The sequence below is a fragment of the Raphanus sativus genome, chromosome 6 (assembly GCF_000801105.2).
Source record: "Raphanus sativus cultivar WK10039 chromosome 6, ASM80110v3, whole genome shotgun sequence".
Taxonomy (NCBI): Eukaryota; Viridiplantae; Streptophyta; class Magnoliopsida; order Brassicales; family Brassicaceae; genus Raphanus; species Raphanus sativus.
In genome coordinates this window covers 2,618,824-2,629,829 of record NC_079516.1, presented here as the reverse complement: position 1 = coordinate 2,629,829, position 11,006 = coordinate 2,618,824, and the positions used below count along the sequence as shown (strand labels likewise).

The 11,006-nt window shown below is 33.8% G+C and overlaps 1 long non-coding RNA gene across 3 annotated transcripts; it reads right to left on the bottom strand.

The window, feature by feature from the left end:
* Window positions 1-6,703: 6,703 nt before the first annotated feature.
* On the bottom strand, window positions 6,704-8,439 carry LOC130496361 (uncharacterized). 3 transcript variants are annotated; one of them, XR_008935464.1, is made up of 4 exons: window positions 8,089-8,439; window positions 7,835-7,978; window positions 7,023-7,685; window positions 6,704-6,751 (listed from the first exon to the last, which is right to left on the bottom strand). It is a non-coding gene; the product is annotated as an uncharacterized LOC130496361 (long non-coding RNA). The 3 variants fall into 3 exon arrangements; XR_008935465.1 differs by lacking the exon at window positions 6,704-6,751 and having other exon boundaries at window positions 6,824-7,203; window positions 7,366-7,685; window positions 8,089-8,435; XR_008935463.1 differs by lacking the exon at window positions 6,704-6,751 and having other exon boundaries at window positions 6,824-7,685; window positions 8,089-8,424.
* Between the last annotated feature and the right edge of the window lie 2,567 nt (window positions 8,440-11,006).

Below are 11,006 nucleotides of genomic sequence, written 5' to 3'. Positions count from 1 at the left end.
TTGAAACCGACTCCTGCTCTTCCAGCACCTGCTCGAAACAAAGAATGCTACGACACAGTCAAGACCAATTCTCACCAGGCCGCTCCTCCCCCATACCGGCTAAGGGATACCTCAAGAAACAAGCTCCAAAAAAGCCCTGATGTGAAAAGGCGCAAAAGCTTCTAGGAAGCTCGAGGACGCAACTCCCCAAGAAAACGCGCCAACCCGGTTATCCTTCCTACTGTCTCTGCTCGTGCTGTCCCTCGTAATGAGGTGTTTTCATCTGCTATAAAACAAAAAATCTTTTTCTCTTTTAGGTTTGGTGGTGTCCCAGAACCACCCAATAAAAAGATATGAGTGCAATAGTTTGGAATTGTCAGGGCGCCGGAGCTTACCTGACCAAGAAACACCTCCGGGGAATTGCATCGTTGTTTTATTCCTTCTTTTTTTTTTTTTTCAGAAACAAAAAAATAGTTATTCTTTTTTTTTCAGGATTCTCAGTTTGAATTTAGTTATAATAAATTATTCATCGTGGGAACCAGAGAGTCGAAGCGGTGGACTAGCTCTTTTTTATTTGGATTCTTTTTATGTTACGATTCTTTTCTCCAATAATCGCATGATAGACAGAGAGGCAATAAGGATTATGGAATCCATATTTTGATTAAATCATAATACTTATTTTATTTTTCGTTTTAAATCAGAAAGCACCAACCGCCAAATAGAATATGATAAACAACGTGAAAGGGGAAAAAAGTATGGCAGATTTGGAATCTAAATGGGACGTCTTGCCCGACCAGACAGTTCCCATAAGACGGAGCAGACCCGGGGACAGACACGTCGGGCAAAAAGTGCATGTCACTGACGCCCGTTTCCTATTATGCTGCCGAGAAGGGACACGGGGTACTATTTAAAACAAACTACAAATATTTAAATATATACAATTTAGTTTTTCTATTAACTGTACGTATTAATAATTTCATAGTACGCGATCGCAATATACGCCAACCGCAAGACACACATATGGAGCACATGCTACCATGAATATTTGGGACCCCATAGTTGAACCAGAATCAGACGAGTTTAGTCTCTCTCAGATCTGGCTAGTCGCCGGACACTACAGCGGATCGGACCTAAACACAGTAGAGGCCGGATGGGAGGTATTTTCACTCGTTTATCTTTCTGTATTTATCATAATTTATCGATACACAATTTGTTTGTTTTCTTTGAGATAAAATATCATAAAAATCGATACACTTTTTTCTTATGATTAAAACGTATTTGTTTATTCTAGTTTTTATGTCTATCATGCGATTATTGGAGAAAGAATCGTAACATCAAAAGAATCCAAATAAAAAAGAGCTAGTCCACCGCTTCGACCCTCTGGTTTCACGGTGAACAATTTATTATAACCAAATTCAAAATGAAAATCCTGAAGAAAAAAATAACTATTTTTTGCTTCTGAAAGAAAAAGAAAAGGAGTAAAACAGCGATGCAATTTCCGGAGGTGTTTCTTGGTCAGGTAAGCTCCGGCGTCCTGACAATTCCAAGCTATTGCACTCATATCTTCTTACTGGGTGGTTTCTGGGACACCACCGAACTTGAAAGAGACAAAGATTTTTTTGCTTATAGCAGATGGAAACACCTCATTACGAGGGACAGCACGAGCAGAGACAGTAGGAGGGATACCCGGGTTGGCGCGTTTTCTCGGGGAGTTGCGTCCTCGGAGCTTCCTGGAAACCTTTGCGCCTTTCACATCAGGGCCCTTTGGGGCTTGTTTCTTGAGGTATCCCTTAGCCGTGTATGGGGGAGGAGCGACCTGGTGAGAATTGGTCTTGACTGTGTCGGTAGCATTCTTGTTTCGAGCAGGAGCTAGAAGAGCAGGAGTCGGTTCCATGTCTTCTTGGTCGTCATTTGCGAGCTCATTCTGGTGGAGCACTAAGCAAAATAACAAAGGTCTACACTGGATCGCCTGGAAGAGTATTTGCATCCCTCAAGATAAAGGAGGGCTCGGTTTTAAGGACCTCAGAAACTTCAATCTCGCATTACTTGCGAAGCAATTATGGAGATTAATACAATACCCCTCGTCTCTCCTTGCTCGAGTTTTAAAAGGGAGATATTATCGTCTCTCGACCCCAGTGGACGTCAAGAAGGAAAGCTCTCCCTCGTACGTATGGCACAGCTTGATGGCGGCGCAACCTCTTCTAAAAGCAGGCCTTAGACGATCGATTGGCTCGGGTAACAACACCATGGTTTGGTCCGATAACTGGCTTCCGGATTCCACACCACACCCAGCGACACCCCGCGGACCCTCCTTTGACCCATCCCTACGAGTCTCCAATCTCATCGATGCTTCGTTGCGCCAATGGAACCTTCCTATGCTCCAAAATCTGATCTCCCAAGAGGATATCTCTCTTATTCAGAGCCTGCGACTCCCTAAAGGCCACCGCCAAGATAGCTATGTTTGGAAGCCAACCAAGTCTGGCGCCTATACAGTACAGTCAGGATACGCATTCTTAATGGAAATGGAAGCATCTCTCGCCATCCCTGATGTCACCGAACAAAGCACCACGAGTCTGAAAGCCAAAACTTGGTCCCTAAAGACCTCGAGAAAGATCAAACACTTCATATGACAAGTATTTTCAGACTGTGTCCCGGTATGCAGCTGTCTCTCGGACCGGCATTGTAGCTCGGAGAGGAACTGCCTACGCTGCGGGGCTGATAATGAAACCATAAACCACCTTCTATTCGAGTGCCCGCCCTCTGTTCAGGTATGGGCTCTCTCCCACATCCCCCACTCTCCGAGTCTCTTCTCGAGCGCATCAATTTTCAGCAACCTAAACCATATTCTCTGGCAAGCAAAAGGACTCGGCATTCCGTCCACAATACTGGATAACGTGCCGTGGATATTATGGTTTATTTGGAAGGCTCGCAATGATAAACTCTTTAACGGAAAGGAGACACCCCCTCTTGATACAATCCAGATCGCTATATCGGAAGCAGAAAACTGGAGACTAGCACAAATCTTAGATAAATGTCAAGAAGAAGTGGAGGAAACCCGACCATTATCTCAAGCTAATCCCCTCGGCCCTAGATGCTCTATTGACGCCTTTTGGCACCAAGACGACGCTCTTTGCGGCGGAGGGATGGTTATGATGAGAGAGGATGGGGTAACAATCTTTGGCTCATTCACTAGTAGCCGAAGTTTAACCCTCCTACACGCTGAGTTTCATACTTTGCTGTGGGCCATGAAATCCTCACTCCAACTGAACCATCTAGATATGACTTTTGAGACTGACTGTCTATAACTAGTCAAGATCATCGACGAAGAAAAAGAAGACGTCTGGCCATCCTTATTGATCGAATTTGAAGAGATCCATCACCTTCATTCTCTATTTAATCTTTGTTCTATTTGTTTTATTCCTCGTTCCAGTAATGTCCGAGCCAATAGTCTTGCAAAAGGCGCTCGAGGAATCGTTTTTTCCCATGTAAACTCTAGATCCCCAAGTTGGATGGTTTCAAACCAACCACAAGGATTTGATTAATAAAACATGGAGCTTTATTTGTCAAAAAAAAAAAAAATTTAGACAACATGTAATAAAGTTTTTAAAAAAAGAATTTGTGCAAAATATGTAATAAAGTATATGCCACAATTTTATATCTATTTATAGAACACTTGACTAGATATCATTTTGAATTTTCTCCACTGCCATATGTTTATTTAAAAATTCGTTTATATACAACTATTAATTTTTATTTCAAATACAGTAAGAAAAAATATTTGACTATATTTTAACCAAAAAGAAAGAAAAAATATTTGACCATATATATATAAATTAGAATACTAAAATAATTTAATATTATCAAGCATGACATGGGTTAGATGAAAATAGTTAATTTGTATAATAATGCTGATAAAAATATAATAATTAGATACTTTTTACCAATATAAAAAAATTTTTAAAAAAATTGTACTATAAATTATCTTATTTTCATATAAATTTAAATTTTATTATATAGGTAAATTATTTAATTTTATTTTATTCTGCAATTATAATGTTGAATGACAAATAAAATGCAGTCCGATCTGCATTATAAATAGACTGCAGTTGTTCTGCATTCAAAGTATTTATAGCAAGAATTGATGTTGACTAATTAACTCGCTCAGTAGAATTTAATTAATTTTTTACAAAAAAATCTACCCAAACCAAAAATACAAATTAATTTAGTTTTTCTAATTTTTATTTCAGTTGATACCATAAACCAAAGTTTTTTTCTGAACAACTCCATACACCAAATTTTAACTTTTAAAATTGGTTTCTAAAAATTTTAGAATATAAAAAATTTCAGACACTGAAATTAACTATATGCCATAATTTGTATCTCTTTAATTAAAGCAAGAAAACAACATTTGATATGTTTTTAACAAAAAGAAACAATATTTGACTATATTTTTTCTATTGATGACTTTTGACTATATTATAAATTTTCACCAAATCATATATACATCAAATATTTTATAAATATACAAAAATATTAATATTTATTCAATTAATTATATCCTAAATATAAGTTGATAATGAATAAGAGATGCCTTCAACAATAATGAGAAAAAAATATAAATCTGACTATATAAGATAAATTTGAGATTTTCCGAAGTAAATAATATGTGTTCTCTCCCCCTTCTCTATATTGCATTTAGCACTGAACAGCCTCATTAGAAAAGAAATCCCAAAAATAAATAGTTTTTTATAATATTTTAATACAACTTAACTTTGTATATACTACAATAACATTTCAATTGTATATAGAGTACTAGGGTACACCCGCCCTACGGGCGGGAAGTAAATCAAATTGAAAGTAATTTTAAGATATATTTATTATTCAGTTTTGTTATTTTTATTAAAAATTAATTTTTATCTAACTAATAAAAAATCATTTTTATTGTGTTATTATTTTATATTTTAATACTTATTATTCAGAATTGTGGTTGAGATTCAACATGTAAGTTGTTTCTCTTTTATATTGTTAATAATTATTTTATATTTTACATTCTCTTTGAAATCTATTGTTTAAATTATGAAAAAGTAAACTTTATCTATCATTTTAATCAACTTAAATCATAGCAAACTACTGTTTAAAGATTTACATATTTTAAAATTGTCAATAAACCATATCATCATCCAAAATAAAAAGGACTTTTTAAAACAAATGTTATTGTTTAGTTCTGAATAGGGTTGGACGTTCGGGTATCCATTCGGGTTTCGGTTCAGTCTATTCGGGTTTCGGGTTTTCGGGGTCAAAGATTTCAGCTCCATTCGGATATTTCTAAATTTCGGTTCGGGTTCGGTTCGGATCTTTGCGGGTTCGGTTCGGGTTCGGATAATCCATTTAAAATGTTTTCAAATTTTCAAAATTCATTATATACTTTAAATTTTCAAAATCTATAAGAAAGATAATATATTACATATAAATTTTCATAACATATATGTCAAAATACCTTAATTTAACATATAAAATGGTTTTCTTTGAATATTTGGATAAAAAATCAATAGAAATTTAACTATTTTGGTGTTTTCAGTATACTTTAGCTATTTTAAATATTTACTTTTGACTATTTGCATATATTTTCTGAGTATTCTGGAAAACTTAAAGGTATCTTATATATTTTTAATATTTTTAATATACATTATATATAAAAATAATGTATATATTTAAGTATATAAATTTATTTCGGATACATTCGGGTACCCAAAATATTTCGGTTCGGATCGGGTTCGGTTTCGGTTCTTTAAATACCGAAATTTTGAACCCGTTCGGATATTTAATCAATTTCGGTTCGGGTTCGGTACTACTTTTTCGGATCGGGTTCGGTTCGGTTTTTTGGATTCGGATTTTTTGCCCAGCCCTAGTTCTGAAGGTATAATTAGTGATTATATTATTTCGATTTTATAAGATTCAGGTAAGGAAATTATTTACATGGTTTTATTATGTATATAATTATGGTATGTACTTAATAGTAATGATTCACAATTACGGTTATGTACTTAAAACTTGGTTAGGATTTGGAAATGGTGAAAAAGAAGTATAACTACTTTGGGTTGACCTAACAATTCTAGGAACATACATGAAGAATTGGATCTCTGTTGTGAGGATCCTTAAGAAAATTATAAGAGAAGAATCTGTATTATATGTAAAGACACTTCAATGAGGAGGATAGGAACAACTTAGCAGTTGCGTTTGAATAGAGAAATATGGGAGTTGAGAGTATCTAAAAGCAGGCTACATCTTTATATATAAGCTAAGGTTTTCTTCTTTATTTATGGCTACTTGGATACATCTATGTATTTGTTGTATTGAGCAAACTACTTTTTCATTTGTAAATCATATAACCTCAAAATCTACTCAACTGCTACGTGTTTTCCCCACAGCGTCAGAGAGCCATTAAATTCATAATCGATCATTGCATGATCAATAGCAGAGATGCTTATGAATTACAGAGGATATTTTAAAAATTTAAACTGTGAAGAGGCAAGATCCAATCATCCAGACAAAAACAACATTATCTTATTACAAAGTGGGGACATAGACAACAATCTTCTATTTACACACTGACACACCTTATACGAAGAATCTTATGAATTGAATAATATAATTTCGCAGATTCTCTAAGTATATGATATCTCAATGTAAAGCTGTGAGGGATCTAATCAATGGGCTTGCGTGATTTAGTACCTGGCTAACATTTCTTTAACATTTTCTCAAAGATTCCAGCCTGAAATAAACCAGATTCTTTTTCAAACGTCTCCACAAATTTGAGTTCACAAATTAATCAAAAACATAACAGTAATCATGAACAAAATAAAAATATATATGTATCTCAACAACTTAGTGAATCCAGAAGATCATTCATATATTCAACACATACATATGAACGTAAGCATAATCTTTTTACAATGATTTGAGTGGAGGACTATCTATCATAAAAAATCCAGTAAAGCTCCATAGAGTGCAGTTTTTTCATGTAAATAGATTTCCTATCTTACCTGTTGAGAGGAAGAAAAGCTGTGGAGTAAAAACAAAAGAACCCATTAGATAATAACATTGCTGGATGACACCTCTGAGAAACTGGCGAGATTTCTTGGTTTTTTTGGGGTGGAAGGTCAGACCCTTAGCTCTGCTACTCCTTTTCTCGAACTACATCAACGTTTTCTCAGTGTACAAAAGCTTTACACAAAAACCAAATAAAGACAGTTTGGTCAGTTCAAAAAAAAAAAAAAAAAAACAAAAAACAAAAGAAAAAATGTAATCCAAGTATTTTAATGGGTATCTAAGATCTTATATAAAATAAGATCTGTGGAAAGAAGAGGAGAAGAAAATAAGACTCACCTCACATTATATCATATTAGTTCACTGGAGAAAGAAATTAGTAGCATCATTACGGGAGAAGGCTTAAATGTGAGAGCAAGAGAAAAACAATGCTATAAAAGAAATCTATATAACTTTCGATCGGTATTGTTAAGCAGAAGGAACGCAATACAACCGTAATAAAAAATTGAGTCATTCTGAGTGAAGAAACTTAACAGCTCACCCTATATAAAAATGAAAGAAGAGAAGATATCATCTTTTCAACTCCCATAAAATCTTTTTTTCTGGGTGCGTTTTTCACCTTGGTAACCATGAATACTGATCTCACCTTCTTGAATATCCTGCAAAAGAACCTTCGGATCATTACCATCAACGGTGCATCCAACAACGACACATGTTTCCAAAATCTCCCTAACTGTCCACTCAGCTATATCGCAACAGATTTATGCCTCATCCTCAATCTCAATAAAATAATTGAAGAGAATCTTACTCTAGTAGTCTTGTGCGTAACGTTCTTAACTATTTTTACGGTCTCTCTTCGGCTCTTTCAACGCCTTAATGACCAAATCTGCAGCTGACGATTCTGAACTGTCCGCTTGACGGTGACGGTGACAATGGCTTGCATAAGGGTCGCCTGCAATACATCAACAGACAGAAACAAAATCAACAAATGAAACCAAAATCATCTCTCAAATTTCGAGAAGCTTATGATTGAGATGATGAATTTCGCAGGATGGGGCTTACCTATTTATAGTCAAGGATGCACAGAAAGGAAGTAATTGAGGAGGGATTGTTAATGAGTGCTTTAAAGATGACGGTTCCAAGATGACGCTTGAAATCAGCCAAATTCCGTAACGTCTTCAGATTTCTGTTGTCGGTAAGAAGGAAGATTGATGATAAGAAACAGATGATGGATTCCAACATGATATGCTCTGATAACAATCGATCTACATAAAATTGGTGGAGATAGTGAGCACGGCGGTGTCTACGAATTTTGATTGTGACGGCGGAGTATCCAAGAGAAGAAGACACGGCGAAGACATAACTCGAAGCCCAAAACACATCGACTTATCAGTTTAATGGAATAAAGCCCAAATCAGAACGAACGAAATGAGTTAATGATGCGCAGCGTTTAAGTAAGGCGGGACACATGTCACGCACAGGATAATCTATTTGATGACGTGGCACCTCAAGAGAAGAGAGTAGCTCTTCTTTATAGTATTAGATCTGAGAGAAATTAAATGATATCTCAAATAAGATATTATTATATCTTTTCTTTTTATACTTTACTTTTATTTTATAGTTAATTCATTGTCAACCTAAAATGTTTTAGATCCCCCGTTCTATAGTCATGGTAATGCTCTTACAGTCAACTCAAAATAATAAAATATAATATTGTTGACATAAATTAAAAAAAAAATAAACTTTTTATGACAAGAGTTGAATAGAAAATTTGTACAAAAAAAAATTCGAGATCTATAGGCGCTAACCGGATGCTCTTTCGAGAGTGTTGGGATACCAGAGTCATAAAAAAAAAGGCTTATACGAGTTATGTAATATTACATAATTAACATCTTATTTTCTTCAATCGACTTATAATAACAGAAAAGCAAAATGAGTTTCACAAAAAACTTTGCAATGTTTTTTTTCTTGTTGCTATATTGGTTGTTTCCATGTCTAGCCAAAATGTTTTGGGTTCAAGATCAGGTACTTACGTATATTTTAATAGATATTGCTGTTGATTAGATTTTTTTTATCAAAAATATGTTCACAATGGATGTATGACATGGGTGTGTGTTTACGTTCAGTGATGAGAACACGATGTTTTAACAAATTTACGAGAACATATGGACCCTATGAATGCAGTATGCCAGTATTGAGTCTATTGACTATAAGTCATCTAATTCCGGAGACGGGAATTGTGTTCTGGGATTTTGTTGTTGCGACAATGCCTAAAATTAATTAAACCTCATGTATGAAGCGTGTGTGCTAAAGATATTAATGGAATAATACTTATCATCATATCATTTGCTTTCCTATCGTAAAAGCCACAATCGAGACTAGTGGTATAAAACCGGAACTCCGCTTGGCTCGACCAAAAAATCAATTATAGTTAACCAGTAACATATGCTAGTGGAATCTATAAGGTAATGACAGAAAATTGACCAGAAAAAAAAACTGTATGAGAATGGATAAAACAGCCATATGTTAACCAAAAAGTTATGTATGATTTGTTCCACTTCCACTAGCTTTTTTTAAGAAGAAGCATTACATTGAACAAAATTCTAAATCATGTAATGTATTTCTGATAGTGTAACCCAAGGTCACTACTTACCTGAAGTTTATATAACTTCTGCTAAATTTTTACTTGATACGGTGATACCATACACCAAACTGCAACTTAAAATTTGGCTGCTGAATTTGTAGAATATAAAGTATTTAAGAGACAAAAAAACTAGTAATAAAGTACATGCCATAATTTTGTATCTAATTTATATAAGATTTGACTAGATATCATTTTGAGTTTTATTAATGTATATAAACCTATTAGTGTTTTAAAGTGAATAAAGTAAGAAAAACAATATTTGACCATATCTTTACAAAAAAATAATATTTGACCATATACTGTTTTTATTTTGACAACTTTGACTATATATATATATATATATACAATCCATAAATTTGCACCAAGTCATATATCCCATCATATATACACCAAAATATGATAAACATAAAAAGAAGTAATAATATTTATTCAATTTGGTTTTATCCTAAATTTAATTTTGTAAAAAATAATTAATACTTTTTGAAAAAAATAATTAATACCTTTTAACATAAGGAAAACACAAATATAAATGGCTAATCATAAAAAAAAACTGAAATCGTTATTATTTGTGAACATTATTGAATTTTTGGAAGTACTGTAAATAATATGTTTTCCCCTCCGTTTCTCAATGTTGTATTTAGTATCTATGGTCAACCCAATATATAATATTGTAACAACTATTTAGAGCAAGAATTGATAGAAAAATGGTACAAAATTTTTAAGATCTATAGTAAAGCTTATTCGAGTTCTGTACCATTACATAACGTTTTATTTTTTCCAATAGACTTATAAAAATCGAAAAAGTAATAAGGGTTTCACACAAAACTTAGCAATGTTTTCTCTTTTTGTTTCCATTTCTAGCCAAAATGCTTTAGGTTCAGGATCATGTATATACAAAATAATTGTTCTGAGTACATTACGCGTCAATTCTGTATGGAAGAGAGACATGAATACAGTCCACTAAATTTCAGTTATTATTGTTTATTATTAATAATTTTACAGAAAAGAAAAAAGATATGCATCATCACTATCTGGTCGTTAACTTTCTTTACATCAGACATAGTTTTAAAATTACTTTAGATCCTAATGATCTTAAGAAAATTAATCAATATTGATTACATTTGATCGTAATTTGGGAATTGTGTTACATCCTAGTTAATAATCTTAATTAAGAGAATATGTTAAAATATGTGGTGAAAATTTGTTCGTTGGTCCTTTAACCATTGTTGATCCTTTAACCACATCACTTCAAGTTAGTGAATTTGAGAGTCCTTCTCGTTTTACTGTGTTAGAAACGGTGGATGAAGTTAAATTGGAGCATAGGAGCTCTTTCAGC